Below are 25,426 nucleotides of genomic sequence, written 5' to 3'. Positions count from 1 at the left end.
TCAATTTAAGAATTTGACTGAAAAGATTATGCGCACTTTAAGAATGGTTTTATAAAGGTTAAAATGCCCACAAAAGGTACAAATCAATTTAAACGTAAAGGAAAATATAGATTTGTATCACTGCTATGAACTGATCGCCACACAGAATATAAAGAATGTCAAAAATAGGAGTCATCTGTCAACAGTAGTCATTCAGATCTCAGCACAATAACACACTCACCAAAATAGCATTATTGTTATCAATAAAATCCCAGAAAATATCAATGTACTGTATATATATTTTTGTCAATATCACACAACCCTGATATATTTAACATTTTGTTTAGAAATAATAATAATAAGAAAATAAAAATAAATTGATATAAGAAGTTCCCTTTTTTACACTTGAGCCACCACAAAAAAAGTCTTTGAATATCTACTACCGAATCACAGCCATGCGTTATGCACAAATGATTTATTGCTCATGTAATATCTAATTGGAGTGTTGCACACATTGCAGCACTGTGGTTTGCTTCAGTTCTGAACAATGATAATAGGCAGAAACAGGCATGATTTTCCGAGCCAAAACAGATGTTTTTGCATATGCATTCAAATAACAGAATATAGCCATTCAAAATTTTTTTTTCCTTTTTTTTTTTTTTTTTTGTATGCCTGCGTATCTGTCACAATCCATCTAGTTACTGTAGGCCTCATTTGACTGCAGATGTTCCTTGGTCGATTTAACATGACTTGAGTTTCCAAATGAAATGCAGTGGATTCATACAGTATATTCACAGTTTGAGGGTTTCCTCACTGAGAAAATGGAGACATTTTAATCACAGACTGATGCAGGATGAGCTGTTAATTGTTTTGCGTTAAGTCTCAGAGGGGGATGATGCCCTGAATATCCTTGGCACTGGAGCAAACTGCAGACTTGTCTTGAATGTGAAACATTTATTTTAAGGATCTAAGAAGTCATTGAAGATTTGTATTAAATGAGATGAAATGAGTCAATATCAGTTAACCTGTCTGATTTCACAGCTCCTATATAGAAGAGCATTTTTCATTTGTTCTGCTTGTGGTAATCAATAGCATGAGCTTAAGGCGTATTTAACCATGAACATTTATTTTATTACTAATCGGACTATTTACAAATGGTTCATAAAACTTTAAAGGTCCAATCTATATGCAAATGCAGTCCTAAACATTTAAAAAGTAATTTAAAATCGCAATAATAAATAAATGTATAGTGTGTTCTCATTTATGAATCATTTTGCACTTCACAGGTCTTTGCCCAATCAGATGGTCTAAAATCATAATGTAATGTAAATAAATATGTGTTGTGCAACAAGAGTTAAAATATTTAGGATTCATAAATATAAATATATCAAAATATTAAAATATACATACATTTTGCTGAGATTTTCACCTAAACCATAAGTTAATTTCCACACGTAGAAGCATTCTATACAGTCTATAAATTATTATATTATATTATATTATATGAAATTGCATGCATAATAATACAAAGTAACAATAATAATAATAATAATAATAATAATAATAATAATAATAATAATAATAATAATAATAGTCACACTACAAAACCATGTCTTCCTGAATTATTGCAGATATTTGAAGTACTCCACTGCAGGACACTGCTGTCACACTAAACTGTTCTGACATGTTGTTGCCAACAGTTATGCATATGCTAATGTCCACACACATAAGTTCAGCTCTAACCTACTTTTTGCTTAAAATCTGTATACTTTGTGTTTGTTAAAGGTCACATTGCAGGACGCTGAATAAATTAACATAGTACCAGGTGCTCATAAACACTGTAATTTTAAATGGAAAATTTTACATTTTAAAAGGCTTTTATTATTATTATTATTATTTATTTATTTTATTTGTTTATTATTAATTTAATTTATTTATTTATTGAAGCACTTTTACTTCCTGTTGGGATCCTGGAATTGGTAAAATTATGCTAAAATCACAAATATATTGCCCTAAGTGTTAAATTCCACTATTATACTGAAAGACATACATTTGTAGACCTTTTTTATATATAAATAAATATTTAATATATGCTTTGTTATATTTTGAAGTATAATATATATATATATATATCGAAATTACCACACTCTAAAAGTTCTCTATGAAATTTGTTTATTTTTTTTTTCTCCTAAATTTCATTTTATTTTATTTTTTCCAAATTGTGTTACTTAATTATTATTTTTTTTGGATTCTGTTTTTTTTTTTTTTTTTTTTTTTTACTCCTCTCCTTTTTAATAGTTAAATTAAAGTTTATTAATCATTAAGTAAGTCTAATTAAATAAAATCATGAAACTTATACATTTTCAAATCAGTGTAAAAAAAAATTGAACAAAAATGTGATAGAATACTAGCGAAAAAGTTATAATCTTAACCTTTAACTCCATACCGAAGTCCCAGAGAGCCAGACAATGAAAATATAAATATAAAAAAATATTAGGGCCGGGACTTTAATGCGTGAATTGAGATTAATTAATTACACAAAAAATAACGCCTTAACTAAGATTAATTAATTACAGAAAAAAATTCCCGCATTTTTAATAACTTATTTTTGCACCGCGGAACGCTTCTCACTGGATGAGTTTCGGCGGACCAATTATACTGGAGCACCAACTAGCGTTCGCATATCGCCGCAGCAGCACATCGAACCTCAAGTATCACCTCAATGCAAAACATATAGCAGCTAGCGTGGACTTTACACTTTATGTTGAACTATGTATTATTTTGTTGGTGCAACTGGCAGTTTATGTTGAACTCTTTATTGTTTTGGCCAAGGTTATTGAGAGTTGGACTTAGTATGTTATGGCCTCTGAAGCAACAGAGAGATGTTTTCTAATAGTCAGGGTTTCCAATGTTCTGAATGTAATTGACAGTATTGTGTTTTACTTAAAAAAAACACTTTACAGAAGGTTCCAGCACCTATAAGCTTCCTGAATTTCTGAAATATACTATTTCTAAATTGTTTCTAAATATGCTATTGCTACACTTAATGTCAAAAATTGCACTGCTAGACTTGGTTGAACAAAAATAAACAATATTTTGTTGCTTAAGCTTATGTATTCAGTCATTATTCGATGGTATACTATAAATCCATGTGAAAAAAATATACTTCTCACTGTTCTCAGGTCAAATATTTATATGCGATTAAAATGCGATTAATTTCGATTAATTAATTACAAAGCCTCTAATTAATTAGATGAATTTTTTTAATCGAGTCCCGGCCCTAAAAAATATATATAATTTTTTTTGTGTGTGTGTTTGGGACGCTGTGAGCAAGAAAACTGTTGTGCATACCGTAAGTTTGAAAGTGTTATCAATATGAATAAACAGTGCACATAAACGGCTGCTGAGGTCGTATTCTCAAGTGAAGCAAGTTGAGGCTTGGACCCGGAAACAGCGCTTCTTACGTCACCACTTAACAACTGAATAGGGCTTGGGCGTCGTGATGTCATTACTTGGCGTGGCCGCCATGTTGATGGCCTCCTTTACTGCTACTCGGACTATTGCGGAGTGTTTAGATGTACTCTCTCTCAGCCGTGTGTCTTAATTTGATTAATTAAAAATCTATTTCAACCATGGTAAACTGTTGCTGTATTGTGGGCTGTAATAGCGCAACACATAATCGCCATGGGGGGGGGGGGGATGAGAATGGAATAACTTTGCACTGCTTTCCTACTTGGAGGCGCGACCGCGGAGACCATAACCTCTGAATATTAATTTATATACGTTAGCTTAAGTCAACATTGAACACTAAAAAAAGGAAAATTACCCTGGTTACTCATCCAAAATACGGAAATATTTTAACATTTATATATCTACAGCCAGCTACAGCCTACACAAAGCTGTTGGCCACTGAATTATTTGTCAAGTATTTTAGTTATGGGAGTTCTGAATTACACTCCATTAATTCAGAGATGTCAAAATCCACACAGCCATGGGAATGTAAAGCTGTGTCAAACAAGGGCAGTTTGGTTTTATGACCCAATGTGAATGACAGAGGGCATTCTTTAATACTGCAGGAAGAAATAACACACAAACAGCACCACATACAGAAACACATAATTGGCCATGACCTTTGTGAGGTGCTCCCGCAGAACTGGGCGGCTCTTCAAAAGAGCGGTTTCAAGGAGACAGGAAAAGCAGCGGTGTAATCTGTGAGACAGGCTTCTATTCAGCAGCCCTGCATGCAGCTGTCCCTCAAGGCCACTTTCTTTGATGTGATAAGAAGAAAAAAATATTTAAAGATATACACTGCCGCTTGAAGATAGTTTTGGAAATATTCCTGTTGCACCTCTGTGACTGTAAATTTCTGTAGCTATCTGGGTTTTGGAATAGTTTGATCATAGGTGGAGTTTTCGGGGATGCCGGTGGGGACAATGCTAAAATTGTGATATTATTGTTTGAATTGCTTTGAATTTGGGAATTACTGAATTATTGTTATTATTATTTTTAAATAAATTTTTGTGGGTATAATGTGTCGCCCCATGTACCATAGAGTTTACTGACAATCAGTGTGATTTGTGTCTGTCAAAAATACAAACAAATTATATTATAAAGTATACTTATATTAATAAATTAATAAATAAAAAGTCACCAACTGACCAGTACTTTTAGGCCACTAAAACTTGTTATGTAATACAGTAATGAATGAATGAATATATACAACAACAACATTAATAATAATAATAACATTATTAATAATAATAATATATTAATAATAATAATAATAATAATAATAATAATAATAATAATAATTATTATTATTATTATTATTATTATTATTATTATTATTATTATTATTTTTATTATTATTATTATTATTTCTTTCTTTTTTTTTTTTTTTTGACAGGTTTGTAATTAAATTTTTATTTGCATATCTTCTAAAATGGTTATCCAGTTTAATGGATTGCCTTAAAGTCTCTCTAAATAAGAACATCAACCAAATGTCCCATATTTAAATTGAGTAATTATTAAGAAAGTTGCAAAATATGAGGCAATTTTAATTAAGATTCTAAAAATCCATTGTTATTCTTGTGCATAATGGCCTTCTCTGCAGAATATGTGACAGTATAACATTCTATTACTGATTTATTAGCAGCTGGATTCATTGATTGCCAAAACCTGCCGCCTCAGGCCCTAAACATATATTCCCACACGTGTTAGCTAGGCAAATATTTCCATAATTCAAGCTTTTTAATATGCACATTTTTGCAAATTCTTTCCCTGTGGCCTTGCGGAAATTCTAAAGTACTTTTTGAAGACAAACTTACAAATGCATCTTGCTAATACAAATGGACCCGGCCTGTCTGAAATACGGTTATTTTGGTTATTTCAGAGTGATGTTCCACATCCTGTTTACTGCACATTTCATTTGCCCTCATTTTTTGTCATTGATGTCTAACTTGTTCCCTCAGCTCACTATTCTGAGGAGTGAAATAAAGACAGAGGCCTATTTAGACTAGAAACAAACCTAAAACTGCCATAAAAAAAAAAAAAAACAAGATTCACAATTTGACATAATAAGCTGCAAATAAACCTAAGCAAAATCATAGTTAGAAAAGGGGTTTGCTTGTTCTCTGCAACTGTCATATCATATCTCTGTCCTCCAGATAATTTTCTCAAGATTATACAATTTCATAAGGAACTTTCATTCTTTTCAGTTTAACAATAAATGCCATGTGATCTGCAAATCAATCAGTTAAATAAACCTTATACATAAAACATGAAATACTGAAATAAAGCAGGGTATTTTGCATACCATATATGCAGTATAAGTACTTATTTTGGGGAACAGCATGTGGTTTCACATTATGTTAATGTAATTAAGTATATAGATGCAATCTGGTCAAGGCCATGATGATATATAGTGTTAGCATTGAAAATTAAACTGTTAGAGTCATGCATTTTTTCAGCCATTAAACATGGTGGTCAAACTTCATTGCACACACAAACACACAAATGAGATCTTATCAGCTCTTGAGACAGTAATTCAACACGCCGCAGCCCACCCTGATTTAAAGCCCAAACACTTCCTCTTCCAGCGCACTAATCTTTCCCTAAACAACTGTTACCAAATCAGTCATATTTACAGCCATGTAAACTGGGCATTACATCATCAGAAGAGACATGCAGCAATATCTAAAGAAGATTAAAACAGGAAATGGTATGTCTTATTGCTATTAAAATTATATAACATTTCAGATATAACAATTTTTATATATTTAGAAAATAAGAAGTAAAAAATTAACAGAAACATCATGTGCCGTTAGATGTGAACAAATACTATGAAATAATATTCAGTAATATGAACTATTATGAACTAATATTTCCATTTGTAAGGCTCCAGCCTCTAGTTGCTGCTCTTGTAATGACTCTTCCAACCATTAGCTGGCACTGACACTCATGAGATGTAATGGCTCTCCTGTCCACTAGGTGGCACAGCCGTTGTAGAACTCTTTGGGTTACCACCAATTAGGTCTTGATTTCTCCTACCTGGTCATTAATATCTTGTTTGTGTTCTGTATATTTAATTGTGCCTTTTCCTTTGAATTCTGTTTAATCTTGAGCCTACTTAGCATTGATAACCCTTGCTAAGAAAGCCAAGTTGGTTGAGTTTCTGGGTTTGTTTTTGCTCATCCTTTGTTTCGTACTTTTACTGAGGAAGCATGGCTTCCTTTATGTTGTACTTTGGAACTAAGCATCTTCAGTAAAGTCATTGTGTTTGATCATCAAAGCCTGCATGTTATTCTTCTGCTATTGGGTCCATTGGTTATTTATTATCCACCATAGCCTAGTGGTAAAGAGGTAGTTCAGTTGACTAGAATATCTGAGTTTGATTCCATCCTTACAGGTTTTTATTTATTTATTTATTTATTTATTTATTTGTTTGTTTGTTTGTCTATTTATTATTAATTAATTGTGACGAAAAAAAAAAAGGTGTAAATGGTGTCGATCTCACTGTTGAACTCCAAAATTTGCAATGTATTTGGGTGCTAAACTATTATGGCTTTGTACTTCATCTTTCAATATTGACAGAAAATTATCTTCACATGAGCAAAATATGCGTATGACACCACAGTGAACTGGTGCTTATGCTGAATGGCATTTATTTCCTAGGATTGTACTACGGAGTGTTTAAAATGAGCAGTGTAGTATTTATACATTTATATATGTAACATGTTTGGTTGACTATTTTATTTTGATAATGAACAGGCAGCAATGCCAAGTTTGCAATGCTAAAATAGCATTGGTTGTGTGTTTGGTGTGAGTGTGTGTGAGGCGCCATCATAATCGAACAGCGGAAACCTAAAATGTTAAATTTTTGGTCATACAGACATAGTACGACAACATTTCAAACTGCGAAGTATTTTCTTTTATTTGTGTACATTCACAATAAAACAAAGAAAACAAACCGGATTCACTTTCTGTCATCTTAGTTCCCTTTCCATGAACTTGTCAAACTAACAAAAATGTGTTGCAGTTATTTTCTTTAATTTTGTTACTGTTAATCAAGACAAATATATTAAGTGTAATTATTCCTTTTCTATATAAACTATGAATGTTTAAATACAAATGTTGGTATGTATATATCTGAAATAGCTTTATTGACAAGTGTTTACACACACAAGGAATGTGTCTTGGTGTGTGATATATATTGATATTTTATATATTTTGTTTTTCTTCAAAATGCATTATGGGTCCAAGATTTTATTACATTAACAATGTTATACTAATTGCATTATGTGAAGTTATTGAGCTATATGGCTTATTATTATTATTATTATTATTTTTTTCATTCATTTTATTACACTGCGTTAATGCGTTATCATGTTAACTTTGATATATATATATATATATATATATATATATATATATATATATATATATATATATATATATATATTAAGACATTGAAGTCTGACACTATTTTCCACATCCTTTTGAATGACATGATGCAATTGGGTCTGATCATCTGATCTGCATATAATTGCTTTTATCTGCCAATACCAATTTTTGGCCGATATATTGGTGCATACTTACAATGATAAGTCTTAATCTTAATCTTAATATGTATGCCTGAATGGTATGTGTTTTAGTCATAGAGATTTATACTAATGCATCTGAATCTAAACCTATTGTCTATTCAAAATTGCAGAATCACTGTCAAATGAGTTCAAGAGGTTTTGTGCAGTGAGAAAATCACTGCATGAAGCGCATCGTTATGATTGATATCTTATGTAAGTGCCCCTAAACAACAAGTCTCTATTCGGAATGACAATTATATCAACTCAACAGCTTAATCAGAAATGCTGAGATAATTTAATCTGACCCAGTTTGTGTGACTCATTTTTCTAGGTCTTGAACTCGAAAATGTGTTTTTAAAGTCAATAATCCATCATAAGATGCTTAATCCTGCCCTACCAACATATGCAGTGTTCATCCGTCCTTTCGGTTTGTCTAACTATTCATGACATGTTATTTTCATAGTGAGATTCAGCATAAGGAAAACGTAACCAGCCAATGGAAATTATGTGCCCTTGAATAGCTAAAATCTGCTGGGCGTTCTGTTGATGTTTGCCTTAGTGCAGTGCCGCATGGATACCCCGAAGAAAATAAACTTGGCCAAGGAGCGACTGATTTGATTTCTGCTCAGTTGTGAGAGAACTTCTCTCAGTCAGTGAACATATAATATCAGTCAGCCTTTACAGCCTAAATGACCCTGAAATGCTCTGCCGCCCACTCTCTCCAGATCCTGTCATCATCTAGCCTCTACCGTACTGTCTGAAGCTCTACTGCTGAATGAGGTCAGTCAGACAGATGTGGTCTTGACACATTACCTTTGGTTAGCATAGACAACCTTTCAGACCCACGCTGCTATTCATTCGCTACCCACACTGTGATAAAGCCCTGGTGGTTAGTTATATCAGCTGTTACTGCCCTTACTCTTTCATTACACATGTTTGTGTATTTTAATAAATGAATGAATTAATAAATAGAATTAAAAAGCAACATCAAAATAAAATACAATGAAACAAAAAGAACAGAACAAAGCCAAAACAATCTAAACAAAATGTAGCTCTATATATATATATATATATATATATATACACACACACAAAATAAAAAAGCGCAGCACAACAAATTAAATAAAAAATAAACAAAACCGAACAAAACAAAAGAAAGTACAAGAACCAAAACATAAAACGACAAACAAAAAGCAACACATTAAACAACAGAACAAAGCATAAAATGACACAACATTGCAAAGAACAAAACAAAACAAAAAAGCAGCAGGAAAACATCAGAACAAAGCAAGAAAAAAAGTAGCATAAAGCAAAGAACAAAAAAAACAACAACAACAAAGTAAAACAAATACAGAACAAAGCATCACAAAATATGTCAGACTTCTATCAAACAAAACAAATTAAATAAATCAATAAATAAAAATGGTATATACTGCAGGTGCCTCACAAATGGCATACGTATGCACTATTCTGTACTGTTTTGTATCGAAAAAGTGCACTTGCCTGGATGATGCACTTGATTAACTTTAAATATGAATCAGCCAATCAATAAGTATGGAATATTGGACACTTCATGGACTCAACTGCTTTATGTAAAAGTGAGAGATTGTCAGACTATGATTATGGATGACAAAATAATCTAATATAATTCATACACTACATGGTTGAGTGCATAAGTACATTGTGTAATTTGGGATGCAAAGGTTGCATACTTTTTTATTAAAATGCAAAAATTTACAGAGCCCTAATATATTGTATATACCCACACTTGGATTGTCAGTTTTGTATTGTACACCCCTTAATGAATGAATGCACAAAACAATGCTATGCTCTGCACCAAAAAAGTCCAGCACCATTACTCAAAATCTCAATTTCTGCCCTGTACTGTACAAGACCATTTAAGGACATGCAATTACAATAAAATGTTTGATATCCAAATATGGACATTAACAGAATAATGTTTAGATCATTCCCCCAATGCATTCAAAGCACCTGCATGAGCTTCATGTGTGTCTGTGGCATTTCAGTCATATCATTCCCAAAGAAAAATGATGTTTCAGACTACTGATGTGACATTTAGAGTGAGCTGCCACTGTAATGCTTTCGACTCAGGCTATTACCCAGAGGGCCTCAGTAGTCGGCTCTAAAAGCATCATGTTTCTGGAGCTTTAAAGAACCCTTCACCTTGAATTAGGCCAGGTGTATGCACTAGATCATGGGAGGCCTGTTTTCCAAAAGGAACATGCATACTTTTACCTTTTAGTTGACCTCTGACCATAGCTGCCCGTGACTTTGCTGTGCTATGTATCTTTTTCACACATGCTAGACAGCCAGCAACTGTGGTCTGTTGTTACTATATATTTTTGGACTAATTATAAGTTAATTATAAATAGTTATGACTAATGACTGTGGCAAAATAACAGATAGAAACAGCTGTGGGATGATATCAAATAACAACAATATGAAAATTAGCTAAAAGTTTGAGTTGACTGAACATGCAAATATAAAAGATAGACCTTTGAGTATAAGAATATGACCTGAGGAGGATTGTATTTATTTATTTATTTATTAATTCATCCATCCATCCATCCATCCATTCATTCATTAACTTGCAGATTCCTATTTAAATGAAAAAGTAAACTCTAACGGCATATCTTTGTCTTTTTTCCATTATATTTTCACTCAAAAACAAAATTACACACCACATGAAATCTAAATTGGATCACGTGTGGAGAGCTTGGTGCGCCTTACAACTTGATTATGTAAACAAATCATATCCAGATGATTAGACAGCAGCGATGTTTGACATTGATGTGTTTTGAACCACAGATCTGTCAATTTCAGATACGAAGGAATAAATGATTAGAAAAACATTAAGGTATGTGCAGTACTGACTTGCTTTCTGATCTTTAGGACTGGCTATCGGTATCCACAGTGTCATTTCACAAGTAATAAAATCAGATCAGTTTGTTCAGATTGTGTAGTCAGTATTCGGTACAGTTTATGCTTTCCATATAATGGCTGCTGCATTTTGCAATGTACAGTATGACATTGGTGTATGACATTGTGTCCATATCTGTGCTAAATATCCAGACTGACCACAATGTCCAAAAACAAGGAGAGTACTAGTCAGATTGCAAAATCTGATTCAAAACCATATAAAGGTGTTAAACCCTGATTTAATTGTAACATTACAATTCAAATAAATAGATAATTTACACTAATGTTCAAAAAACTAACAAACAAATAAATAAATTAATAAATAAAGTTGGTCAGATTTTTTTTTATGTTTTTGAAAGAATATTCACCAAGGCTACATTTATTTGTAAAACAATGCAGTAAAAACTGTAATATTGTGAAATATTATTACAATTTACAATTACAGCTTTCTATTGTAATATATTTTTAATGCAGCTTATTTCTGTGCCTGTGATGCATTTCACTATGGTCAATGTTAAGCATCATTATTCCAGTCTTCAGTGTCACATGATCCTCCAGAAATCATTCTAATATGCTGATTTGCTGTTCAATACATTTCTGATTACTGCTGAAAACATTTGCTCAGGATTTTTTCAGGATTATTTTATGAATAGAAAGCAATTATTTGACATTTATTATTAAATTATTTATAACATCATAAATGTCACTTAACGTCACATAACTCTCACTTTTTATCATTTTATTGTGTTACTACAGAAAAAAAAAAAAAAAGCTTTACATCAATGTTCATTCACACTATAAACAAGTAAACACATTTGAGTCAAATATGTCAGAGAGAGAGAGAGAGAGAGATAATCTAATTTTGTTGTTTGCCTAAATAAAACCTAAATTTCTCATAGAATGTTCAGAACTATAGCTCAGTCAGAGTCTCATCAAACATGATGGCTCCCATGATCAAAATCTGTGCTGCTTTGTCATTTTAGGTGTGAAATTCCATATCTAGGACAATGTGGAATATTTCACCCCAAAAATAAAATACAATCATGTCTTTCCAAACCCACGTGACTTTCTTTCTTCCACAGACCGCAAGGGAAAGAATGTTCTTCTAACTTTGTCTGCATTGAATGCGAATGGCTACCAGGGAGAGAGAAAAAAAAAAAAAAAAAAAACTCTGAAATGTAAATTATTTACACTAAAAATGTAAAGTGCAGCATTTCAATCTCATTGATATTGTATATATTCAAATATAAGCACAAAGGGAGATTTTTAAATATTGTTTGTTTAGTAAAATAAATAAATAAATAATAACCTTAACAATATAGTGCCTAAGAAGTATTAACTGTTTAAAGATGCACTACAGGTTTGGAATAATTAAGATTTTTAATTTTATTATTATTATTATTATTATTATTATTATTATTATTATTATTATTATTATTTTCAAAACTAGTCTCTAATTCTCACAAAAGCTGCACTTATTTGATTATTATTTTGAAGGATTGTGTGACACTGAACAAATTAAGCTATCCGTAAAAGGAATGAATTATATTTTAAATGTATTAATATATATATATATATATATATATATATATATATATATATATATATATATATATATATATATATATATATATATATATATATATATAATTATTATTATTTTTTTTTGTATTAATATCTCACAATATTCTTTTTTTTTTTGAGAGGCTTATTTAATAATAATAATACTAATAATAATAATAATAATAATAATAATAATAATAATAATAATAATAATAATAATAACCTTTGTATTAATGTGTTTTTACTGTGATTTTCGGTACTTGACAGTCTGGGGTCTCACTTCACTTTCAAGAGTAGTGCAAACATCCTGCCAAATATCTCCTATTGTCCAAGTCATACAGTTTTTTGGGTAAATGATAAGAGAATTTGGGGTGTGTTATTCCTTGAACACCTCACTGCAGTGTACCTCTATCTGAGAAGTGTAAAATGGCTGGAGATGTTCATGAAGACTCCACTGGCGGATAGATGTAGACGCCGGCTGCTACATGTGGACAGGCTGGCAGAGAGCAGAGACTCGATGCATTGGCCCAGGAACATGAGAATATCTGGCGCTCAGAGCCACGACAGACAGCGCTGGAGATTTCGGAGCTCCATCCACCTGTGAAAGGAGAAAGGGAGGAGGGACATTTACACGAGACACAAAGCATGTCTGTCTGAATTTTTTTGCCTCTTGGGACTAAAAGGCCAATGCATTTCCAGGACAAAAACAAGAGCTAGACAGTGCATATGCACCTCTTTTTTTTTCACATCACAAAACAACTGGAATGAAAAAGAAAATGGAATGCGGCAAGAGCGAGGACATTAATAATGACCCAGAAGTGTCACGCTGTTTGAACGTTCTTACCATCACTCTTGATAATAGCTGCCATTCGCAATAAATTTAGCTCCATTTTCTTTGGAAACAAATTCTTGTTATTATTTCCAGTGTTTCTTTTACAGTTGTCTGCCTCTTTCATTGCTGATGGATACAGCTGTCTCTCTGGGCAGTTGGCACATTAACAGTTTGTTTGTTTATTTATTCTCTAAATTCATGCCTCTGAACAAATGAATGCAGCTTAAACCTGCACAGTACAGTTTTTTAATTTAATGTATTTTTTTAATTATTATTTATTTATTTGTTTATTTATTTATTTTATTTATTTATTTTGTCTTTCAGGGAGAATTATGCTGTAGGAGTTAAGCAAACGTTGCTGGTGTTTGTTGAGAATCTGAATCTCATGAAAACTCAAAAATATGAATCATAATTTAGGGCCATTATTTATTACTATAATTATTATTTTTATTTATTATTTATTTTTATTTATTTATTTGGCATTGTGATGCTGTTTTCATGACTATTCTTATTAAAGGGGGGGTGAAATGCTACTTCATGCATACTGAGTTTTTTACACTGTTAAAGAGTTGGATTCCCATGCTAAACCTGGACAAAGTTTAAAAAATTAAGTTGTATGTTTGAAGGAGTATTTCTGTTCCAAAAATACTCCTTCCGGTTTGTCACAAGTTTCGGAAAGTTTTTTTCGAGTATGGCTCTGTGTGACGTTAGATGGAGCGGAATTTCCTTATATGGGTCCTGAGGGCACGTTTGCCGGAAGAGCGCGCGCTCCTGTATAGCAGAGCAGAGAGAGGCTGTGCACAGACAATCACTGATCAGAGCGAAAGCGTCGCGAAATGTCACAAAAGGAGTGTTTTTGGTTGCCAGGGCAAGACAACCCTGCACAGATTACCAAAGAAAAAACAGCATTAAGGGACTAGTGGATGGAGTTTATTTTTACAGAGCATCAACGGAGTTGTGCAAGTGTTTGTGTTTGTTCCCTGCATTTCTAAAATGCTTGTTTTACAAACAAAGCCCAGTTTGACGATGGATTTGCGTATCGATTATTTCTTAAGGATGATGCAATCCCAACGAAAAAGGGTCACGATTGTGTGCTGGAACCACAGGCGGTGAGTAAAACTGCTTAAAATATCTCTGCCTCCTTGTTAGTGTGTCCACCTCCCATCGGAGACCCGGGTTCGAGCCCCGCTTGGAGCGAGTCATTGCTGCTGCGGCTCTCGTTCAGTTTCAGCCTTCACAGCTGTCACTCACAGCTTCCAAACAAAAGCCTACTCGCGCACGTGATTCTTTAGCTCCGCCCACACGTCACACCTCCAGGCGCTCGTGTTTTTCCGGGAAAAATCGGTACAGACTATCTTTCTCTTATGAATATAATAAAACTAAATACTTGTTGGAGTTATGAAGGATGCAGTACTACTCTATAGGTACTCAAGATTAACATGATATTGAGTGAAAACGAGCATTTCACCCCCCCCTTTAAACAATGACAAAAAAAAAAAAAAAAAAATTTAATAAATAAAATTTGTAGCATTACATCACTTGCTTCTCTGTAGTGAATGGGTGCCTTCAGAATGAAAGTCCAAACAGCTGATGAAGACATCGCAATAATCCACAAGTAATCCACAACACTCCAGCCCATCAACTTATTTCTAGTGGAGTAAAAATTTACTTGATTGTAAGAAATAAATCCATCATGACATTAATTGATGGACTAGAGTTGTGGATTATTGTGATGTTTTTCTCAGATGCATTAACTCTCATTCTGACGGCATCCATTCACTTCAAAGGATCCATTGGTGAACAAGTGATATGATTATTATTATTATTATTATTATTATTATTATTATTTTTTTTTTATTATTTTTTTTTATCCAAATCTGTTCTGATGAAGAAACAAACCTATCTACATATTGGATGGCCTGGAGGTGAGGGTAATATATATATGAAATATTCCTTTAACTTCAGTTCCCCCATTACATAACTTCGATTTTATTTTAAGATGTCAAATGCTTCCAGAAGCTTTTAAAATGTGGAGTTTTGTCGAAATGTTTGATCTGAAGGCAATGATAAATTGTGAAAAAAAAAACACATATAAAACAAAAACAAATGGGGTGTTGTGGCTATTGTTTACAATGTCTTACTTTTTTTTTTTTTTTTTTTTACACTATACAATTTGCAGGTCTCTCTGTCTTTATGCTCTCTCTCTCTCCTAATCTCTTGTTTGCCCACCATGATGATCTCTCCACTCCACAAACCTAATTAGACCTGCTTAATTAGACATTTATGTCCCTTACTGGAAAGAAATCCAAGAACAAAATCCTCTTACTCAGATATTGTATGATTTTGTGCAGATGCGATGGTGTGCACATTTTGTTCCTTCAAGAACTGGGCGTATCTTCAGCTATGGCCACTTTTGGCCCTGTGGACAAAAATATTCCCTTAAAACAGATTTCCACACTTTCGCTAGCTTACAATTTCCATCAAATACCCAAGTGCGCTCTATAGTTTGTTGATTTGTCTTTATTCTCTTTATATTTAGCATATATATATATATATATATATATATATATATATATATATATATATATATATATATATATATATATATATAATTACCTATATTTGATAAAACACATATTCTGGTTTGCCCCTTGGGGAAAGAAACACAATAATGATTCCATCTTTGATCTTTTGCATGTACTGTAAAAGATGCCTCTTGCAGGAGGAATATATGCTGACTTCAAAGCTGATAGAGCAGAAGTTCAGCTTAACAATGCAATATCCTCTCATCACACCGGCATTAGATCACAACGCTTCCCCCCACCCCCCAAAGTATGATACAGGGCGCAGATTAGTGTCTATGTACATGGCTGTTCTCTCCTCAGCGAGTCGTCAGAATGAGCCCAGCTGCCTGGGGAGAACAGGCGTCTCTTTGTCAAGACTCTGACTCACTTTTGGCCGGTCCTCAGTGGCTCTGTGTTATCCACCCGTTCTGTCGAGCCCCAGCGTGAGGTTAAAAAGACAGAGAAGCAAAGAGCTTAATCTCATGTATTCTCGTGTTGTGTCACGGCGCCGTCTGATCGTGCCATTATCAACCGCAGCACTTACGTATTAATGGCTGCCGCACACTGCTGTTCTGAAGACAAAGGGCATTATTACCTTTTAGTTCCTCTCTTTTGCTTTGAAGTGAATGTTTTTTTTGTTTTTTGTTTTTTTCTCAGAAGCATTGACTTCTACTGCAGGTTGCACACTGTGTAGTATTTGCCATAATTTGGCCAATTGAGACAAATTCCATAATGTATTTCATCACAGAGCAAAACCAGTCATCTTAAACACTGCATGAGTGAGAATCACACACTTTACAATTGTAGATAGATAGTCAAACATACAGATCTACTGACAAACAGATAGATCTACTGATGACTTTGTCAAAGGCAGGCGGTGATACAAGGAGAATCCCTTTTTAATTTTTTAGAACGGAAATGTGTAAATGCAGAGTACAAGATGAGTCACTCATACATTTTGTCTGTTTTCTAGTAAGAGACTGTTGATTTCAAGAGCGGATATCTGGTGAAGTCAATCTGAATCAACGTTCAGTGCTTATAAATGGCCTCGAAGCTAAGAGACACAGACTAAATTCAAATTTCGATTTCACGGGGTCTCTAAGCTGCGTTCAGCCCACTCGACAACGCTAAATCTAACATGCTGGAACATGTGCTCACGCTCAACTGGCATAGTCTGCAAATCGCACGAACGCTCTCAGTGGGGGTTGCCGAAACGACTGAGCGTGGGCTCAGATGCCATTTCAGATGCCAAACCGCTTTGATTCGAGGAGACTGTGCTTTACGCAGCAAACGATATGCATCCAGGCACACGCCATTTACATTTCTCCCTTTATGAAATGAGATAAAATACATAATTGAGCGGATCCATCGTCTAACGATAGGGAGCAGCGGTAATTGGCGAGTAAACACGGCACTCAAGCCTCTCGAAGGAAATGAAAGTGGGAGCACACCAAGCCAAACAGAGTGTGCATTAAGCTGGGATAATGATCCCAGCTTGACTTAGATATTCTGGCTTTATCGTGCCCACCCACACTTCAGGCCTCGGCTGACCTGCTCGGCTGTGACTTGTGCGAGGAGTTCGGTTTTTCTCTAAGTGTTCCATGGAGACGTGGTCCTCCCTCCAAACTAGTCCATTAGAGGCCGGGTCAATACCGCACATTAGGGTGGAGATGAGGGCGTGGAAGGACTGTGTTTCTGGATGGCAGCATTCGCATGCGTGCCCCGATGTCAGTGCACTGCCTTTAAAAGCAATCAGAAGCACGGCTGTACATAACACTTGGAAATTGCACATGGGGAATTTGATTTGCTGATAGCACTTGAAAGGATCGAGTAGATTTAGCTCCTCAGCTGACTAGGAGTTTTATTTTAGTTTTAACATACAGACAGATGGACTGACAGACAGACAGAATGATAGATAGGATAGGAATATGATGTCCAGCTATACAATAACAACAGATAGAATGACAGAACAATAGGCAGAATTACAGAATGACAGACAGACAGACAGCAAAGTACCAAAGTGGATTTACTGTACACGCCAACAGTTTTGTAGATGATTGGTATTAAAACTAGGTTGCGTATCATCCAATCATCTGATGAAATTTTCCTGACCTCCTAATTATGCAAATAAGAACTAACTCAGGGTTTACAAATGTACAGAGTGAAATCTCAAAACCTGAATACTCAGGATTATTAAAGCTGCAGTAGGTAACTTTTGTAAATATATATATTTTTTTACATTTTTATTAAACCTGTCATTATGTCCTGACAGTAGAATATGAGACAGATAATCTGTGAAAAAATCAAGCTCCTCTGGCTCCTCCCAGTGGTCCTATTGCCATTTGCAGAAAGTCATCCGCTCCCGGTAAGAAATCAACCAATCAGAGCTGCGGTCCGTAACTTTGTTTGTGTTCAAAATGTAGAAAAATGTATATAATAAGCGAGTACACCATGAATCAATTTTCCAAACCGTGTTTTTGGCTTGTCCTGAATCACTAGGGTGAACCTATAATAAGCGTTTATATTCAGACTATTTTAGATTGCTTCGGGGGTACCGCGGCGGAGTAACCCAGTACCTTTGTGATTCTTCATTGACATAAACAGAGAGAAGTAGTTCCGGCTACGATGTTCTTCCGCAAGACACAAGCAGTTCTGTTTATTAACCGCTAGAGCGTCAAAAGTTACCAACTGCAGCTTTAACCCACAGTAATGAATATGAATACTGGTTCATGAATATAAATTAGTCTGCAGTGCAACCTGTTAGCAATGATATATGCAATATAATATAATATAATATAATATAATATAATATAATATAATATAATATAATATAATATAATATAATATAATATAATGCAAGCCAAGAATTGTTGATTAGGACTACATCCTAGCATTATATTTTAGGATTGGATTATTTTAGTTCACTTGGCAGTTCTAAACTTAGAATTAAAACTGAATCATGTGAAAAGCTCATCTGACAACGTGGACAGATCGTGTGTAAATAGCTTGATAAGGCAGTATTTTTGAAGGTAAATCTTTTTTGATATGCACTGCTACTTTGTACGTGGCAAATGGAGTTGATCCCAGAGCGATTCTCCTCATAAACTCAATAAATGTAGTGTGCTCTTGCCACAGCTCATGATTTTGTTCTCGGCTAAAAAGTTCTGCACTAACTAACAGCAATTCCTTCAAATAGGTCACGCTTAAAGCACTCATAATGAACAGCACAGCATTTCAAAAGTCCAATCTTTCTCATTTATTTTGGTTCCAGGCATTAGATGGGCTGCGGGTGATAACCAGTTGAGATGTAGGTTCACTGTAATAGGCATGATCTTGGTCAGATAAGAGAGATTGCTTCATAAAAAAGAGGTTTAATGGCATTTAAGTTGAGAGAGGGAAACACTTTTAGTATAAGAGGCTTTTTTAATTATTTGTTTGTTAATTATATGCATACATGTAAAAGTAGAACAGCTGGAAAATAATGACATGTAATAAAAATATAATATAATATAATATAATATAATATAATATAATATAATATAATATAATATAATATAATATAATATAATATGACCAGTTAGTTTGCAGTTTTTGACATTCTTACCGATTCTTTTTGAAAATCAAATGTCTTATTTGCAAAAAAAAAAAATACAATAGAAAATAGTCAACTGTGTTAGCCAGCTCACAACAAGCTTCTTGGTTACATTATCTTGGCATTATATTAGTAACAAATTAGCAGAATTTGTAACAGTAGAGCCAAAATAACAAGCAACAGTTATTTTTGTCGAGCCCTGAATTGATTTTAATTTGCACATTGATTGAAGATAGCTTTGACGATATCCAAAAATCAAGATTAATCAATGATTAAAACAGTTGATAGTTGCTGGCCTAATTGTAAACATCATCAGTAGTTACTAGAAAGCAAAAAAAAAATAAAAAATAAACAACTGATCTCTCATGTCTTTAAATACAGAGAAGGCTTCTAAACATCACTAAGGTTTTATGTGTTCGCTGTAGTTTTTGTCTTCTTTTCGTAACCTCGGAGGAGGCTGTTTCTTCCTTTAATTGAGCAGCTCTCTTCCTCCAAGTCTATCCATCCCAAGCTCCCTCTCCGCACAGATAATCATATGTGCTATATTTAGCTGGAGTTGTGCCTGCCTGCCCATGGCTTTGCGTTTAGCCTTATCCCTGGGCACATGGTAATTGTGAAATGTGTTTCGTAAAAACAGTTCCACCAGAGGAAAAATAAACAAGTCCTTCGGCAGTGTCGGCTTTTTTGCTGAGGGCGAAACGCCAGCAGGTGGTCATGTTTCACGATCGCAGGGGGAATCATGCAAGACCACCTCACGGCTTGTCGCATGACTCAATGTATGTGTGCATGAAAAAAAACAACACCAAAAAAACCACAAATATATATATATATATATATATATATATATATATATATATATATATATATATATACAGTATATATGAGCAATGGCATCATCATTTGTGTCCCAATTCTCTAAGCACATAGTGCAAAAGGCTCTATTTCTCTGCGCCACATCTAGAACCTTTCATAACAGATAGCAAAGGCCCCCAAAATGCATTTTTTTACCCTTATGTTTGTATGTGAACTAAAAATGCGTTCAAAACAGACTCACATGTGACTTGGGGACTCCAAATCATTTTTCAGCAAGCTTTCAGGAAACATGTTTTATTAGTGATATTATTTGCAGTCTTGCACCATTAGCACCATTTTGCTAATTTCCCACTCCTTTTGTGTTAGTTATGGTGTGTTGTTAAGCCTATTTTAACTTTTGAATAACTTTGAGATGACTAGGAAGAAAAGGATATTGGAATTTACTGTAGCACTGATTAAAAATGCTCTGAAAAAAATAAAAAAAATAAATAAATAAATAATGAATTCCAACATAGCACACATTTGTGACTATAGAATCATCATTCAGATCAGACAATTTGTCAAAGTGTGTGTGTTTTCCTGTTCTGCATAAACACAAAACAAGCTTTATTTATTTATTTATTACATTTATCTGTACATGGTGCACCAGAAGGGTAACTATTAAAGAAAGTTGTAATATTTTAGCTAACAATTACAGAGGTAAAATAAAATATTGTGTAATGTAATTTATTAAATGTCATTAATTCTTTCTCTTTGTCAACGTATCATTCAGTTTGGAAAAGTTTTCTTTTGTACTGTTTTTGTTCTTTAAGTAAATTGTGTCATTCCATTTAGGTGTTTTTCATTAGTTATTCTACACTTACGAAAAAGTAGTATACTTCAAGTTTATCTTACTAAGTATACTTAAGTAAAGTTCAAGTATAGTTTTAAGTATACTTCATGTAGCAAGTATACATATATCAGTGTTCTAGTAGTATACTTGTAAGTGTACTGTTTCAATACTCCTCGGGACTAAATTGGCCCACTTTCTAGTATATAAAAGTATACTATAAAGTGTCCTTTCAGTATAACAGTAGCAAACTTTGAGTACACAACTAGTTTACCTCTGTTTGTAGTTTGTATTGCCATTATACTAAAAGTGAACTTATAGGTTTACTGAACGTTTACTAATTAAATACTTTGTACCTTTGAAGTATAGTCTCAGTAATCTACTAGTTTAGTAGTTTTATACTGCAAGTTTACTCATACGTTTTCTTTAAGTGAACTTTACATAATAGCTACTTTATACTACTATGTCCCTATTATGGTTTTAGGGCCCTATTTTAAAAATCGAAATGCAAAGTGTAAAGTGCACGGCTCAGGTGCAGTCAGGGCTTGTCCAAATCCACTTTTGCTATTTTAATGACGAAAAAACAGTTGGTGCACCCGGGCGCATGGTCTAAATGGGTTGTCACTATTTCAACTATAGATGCTGTTTTTCAATCCTGCTATTGATGTTTCCCTGATGTGTCTTAACTCCTGTCGTTTTTTTGTTTGTTTTTGTTGTTGTTAATTAGACAACAAGGTCAGGACAACAATCACTGGTCACTTATACTTTTCCTGAAATAACTAGGTGCTCCTAAATTGGGAGCATTGATTACCCTTCAGGCCTGGGTTTTCATTTATAAAACTCTCCACAGATTTAATCCTAAAAGTGTACAAAACAAGTGTATAAAACCATGTGTACGCCAAAACCTGTGCAAAAATCCCTTTATAAATCTCAGTCATGGGTAGATGTGCGTACATGCATCTCCACCCCGACTCCTCCCTGAAATCATGGAGCTTACAACGCCTAGTTTTACTATGCATAACCTCATCTGCATACCATTTCCATGCATATTACCATCCACGTGACACTATATTTAACACTGTTAAAGATACAAGACATCAAGGAAATATGAGATACAGAGTGTAAATGCCATTTGTGCCATACACAATTTTTATTGGTAAAAATCATCTAGTATTCTTGTTATGTTTTAGCATAAATATATCAAAATCCATAAAAAACAAAACTGTTTAAAATAGTTCTCAGATAAATATTTTAGAATAGAGTTGAGCTCTTTTTTTTTTTTTTTTCACTGACCAAATAGTATTTCAATTGTTTTAAGCAATTTGAATCAAATTTAATTTATGCAGTTTTGCTGATAATGTGAACATCCTTTAGCTATTTTTTAGCCTATATTTATTTCTGTGTAAATATTGTCTGACTTAGTGAATCACTGACAAAGTAGCCTATTTTAAAAGGAAAACATGCAAATGACCATTTTCTTCAAGTTGTATCCTTCAAATACAGTGGTATTTTTCATAATGTTGTGGAGATGCCTTCACATGACATCAACACCTCTGTGCAGCTGCGGTTGTACAGTAAGCTATTATCATTGGACCTATTCAAACCAGAAAATGGACCGTTTCACCGAAGCACAATATTGAAGTGCGCATCATTGATCATGGTTCGCACTAAAATATTTTCTAAAAACATAAGATCTGCAGTTTAGCTCAAAGATGAATTCTTGTGCACATATAGCACTCCTCACAGTCATTAAAACAGCATGACACAGGAAAAGTCATCAAGTTCATCCACTAAACATGCCTAAATTTGTCCTGCGTAATGTCTTTATGTAATTTCAGTGATTAAATATTCCACTGTCATTAATGGAGATAACGTTAATGTGTACATCCAAATGAAAACAGATTTTAAAATCGTTGTTGGCTTCATTAGTTTTCTCACTCCAGGAAAAAAGAGTGTGTATGCATGGTCTAGAATGCCCGTACGTTGCGTACATATTTACGGCAAGTTTATTTTTCGTAAAGCCCGGTATGTGCGTGGAAAATTGCGTGTGCATTTTCTATGCCCATTTTGGGTGCACACAACATTTATAGATGAGAACCCTAAGGATATTGTTGATCATCTGAATTAAACTTTTTGTCCTTACAATAGTATTCCATCACACTTTTTAAGCCAATTGTTGATACTATAGGGCCTGATAGTATTTTAATATTTTTTTTTACATGCGTTTGAGTAGTGGCGTTACTAACAGAGTTACATTTTCATTAACGGAGTAATCTAATGAATTACTTTTCCCATCGTTGCAATGCGTTATCTTTACTGAGAATGGGAAGCTTCCATGGAGGGCCGTCCAGGAGAAATATGTCTGAGGACCATACTCGTGCCAGCCACAATGGGGCTACCAATAATAGACTGATGCTGTTGTGATGAACCCTCTCTAGAACTCCCGGGAGCAGAGCGATCTGGGGAAAAGCATACCGAGGCAGCCTCAGCCACGTCTATACCATGGCATCCAACCCCAATGGGGCTGGATGTGTGAGGGAGAACCACAGTGGACAGTGAGTCATCTCTCGAGATGCGAATAGATCCACTTCCACTGGGCCGAACCTCTGACATATTGACTCCACCACCTCGGGATGGAGTCTCCTTTCCCCGGGCCTCAGCCCCTGCCTCGACAGAATTTCTGCTCCCTGATTCTGATTCCCTGGGATGTATGTTGCTCTGAGAGACAACAATTTCCCCTGGGACCACAAGAGGATCTGATGCGCCAGTCTACATAGAGGGCGGGACCTCAGACGCCCTTGATGGTTTATATAGGCCACCACCGACATATGTGACCAATCAGGGAAAGTAGGGACACAAGTCGGTTCTGGGGCATTTTGAGTTATTCTGAAGATTCTGAAAGTGTAGTCTCCAAGCTTTCCAACGATGTGTAACACATGGACATCTGATAATATTTGGAGAAGTTGTGGCCATTTGAAGGTAGGCACTCAAAAAAGCAGAAATAGCCTCTGAAGATTGTGCAGTTCTCACTGCTGCGTGTGACAATGGTGCTCATTTACATCTCATTTAGATAAGCCATACCTCCTGCACAGCAACGACAGACACAACGGGAAAAATCGGACCGCATACTATTAATAATAAAGGAGAATGTGCATTGTAAATGTAAGTAATTTATCTTTTTTGACTTTTATAAAAATGATTTAGAGGCTGAAATATGTGAGTTTTATCTTTTTATAAAAAATCTTTAATCTTTAAAATGTGGCCATCATTTTTAATGTTATTATTTTAATGTTTATGTAAACAAAAAGTACATATTGATGCTAATTTTATTTGTTATTTGCTGGTTTTCTACATAAAACTGTGTAGCATTAGGACTTTTTTAACAGGATTCTGTGATAACCGATGAGCTAGCTAATAACAATAGGTAGATATGGGAAGGTCTAAACATGAACTAAACATGAGATAACGTGTACATGTTCTTAGAATGAACACAAAATGACAAACTTTGATGTTTATGAAAACTAACCCCATAAGAAACAGAAAAGTATTCTTGCAGATTCAAAGTTTGCACTGTGCGTCTGTTTGCCTCTAAATGTTACGGATTTTCCCCATTTCTCTGTCTTTATCCCCATCAAATGTTACTATCGATATAGCCTCTGATATCTTACGGTCCAACTCGTCTGACGGCAGTCCAATACATTCATCCTCGTCGTCATCTTCGCTCAGTTGTAGATTAGGGATATTATACAGTCTTATTATGCCGCTTTCATCGTCGCTCAGATCGTCTTCAGAATCAGTGAGTGCTTGTTTATAAGCATCCGGATTGTCGAAGAAGTACTTCAAAGCATTTTCGGTGTAACGGCCACGGTTCAGCTCGTCTGCGTTCATCTTTGCGGCGAAAATCTTCATTGAATTCTGATATCAGCTACAGCCGGTCAGAGCGCTGCATACTAAGTCGCCACGCTTCCCTCGGAGGGCGGGGGCAATAACAAAAGAAACAAAAGCCGGCTTATCCAGTATGGAAATACAGACAGACAATGAAACGCCCCTACTGCGTGCTAGAATCTCTGACAAACTAGCTGATTTCAACCTCAAAATGTACGCTTTTAAATATACCAATACTGCTATCTCAAACACGGAGAGGCTTCTTTGTGATATCAACTAAAAGATTCTGCAAAAAAACGAAAATCACCAATTTTGAAAAAAAAAAAAAACGCTTCTTTCTCATTTTGC

The 25,426-nt window shown here is 34.3% G+C and overlaps 1 protein-coding gene across 2 annotated transcripts in view; it reads right to left on the bottom strand.

Annotated features, from left to right (window-relative positions):
• LOC113098802 (leucine-rich repeat and fibronectin type III domain-containing protein 1-like protein) overlaps positions 1-25,426 on the bottom strand; it is a 77,312-nt gene that overhangs the window by 9,904 nt on the left and 41,982 nt on the right. The window contains exon 2 of one of the 2 annotated variants that reach the window (XM_026263891.1): positions 12,970-13,161. The gene's annotated coding sequence lies outside the window, so the exon portion shown is untranslated. Of the gene's footprint in view, positions 1-12,969; positions 13,334-25,426 lie in introns of those variants that run through there. The other variant, XM_026263892.1, reaches the window with a different exon arrangement.

Source organism: Carassius auratus, unplaced genomic scaffold (genome assembly GCF_003368295.1).
Source record: "Carassius auratus strain Wakin unplaced genomic scaffold, ASM336829v1 scaf_tig00216680, whole genome shotgun sequence".
Classification (NCBI taxonomy): Eukaryota; Metazoa; Chordata; class Actinopteri; order Cypriniformes; family Cyprinidae; genus Carassius; species Carassius auratus.
The sequence above is the reverse complement of the archived record's forward strand: the minus strand, read 5'-3'. Positions and strand labels throughout refer to the sequence as shown.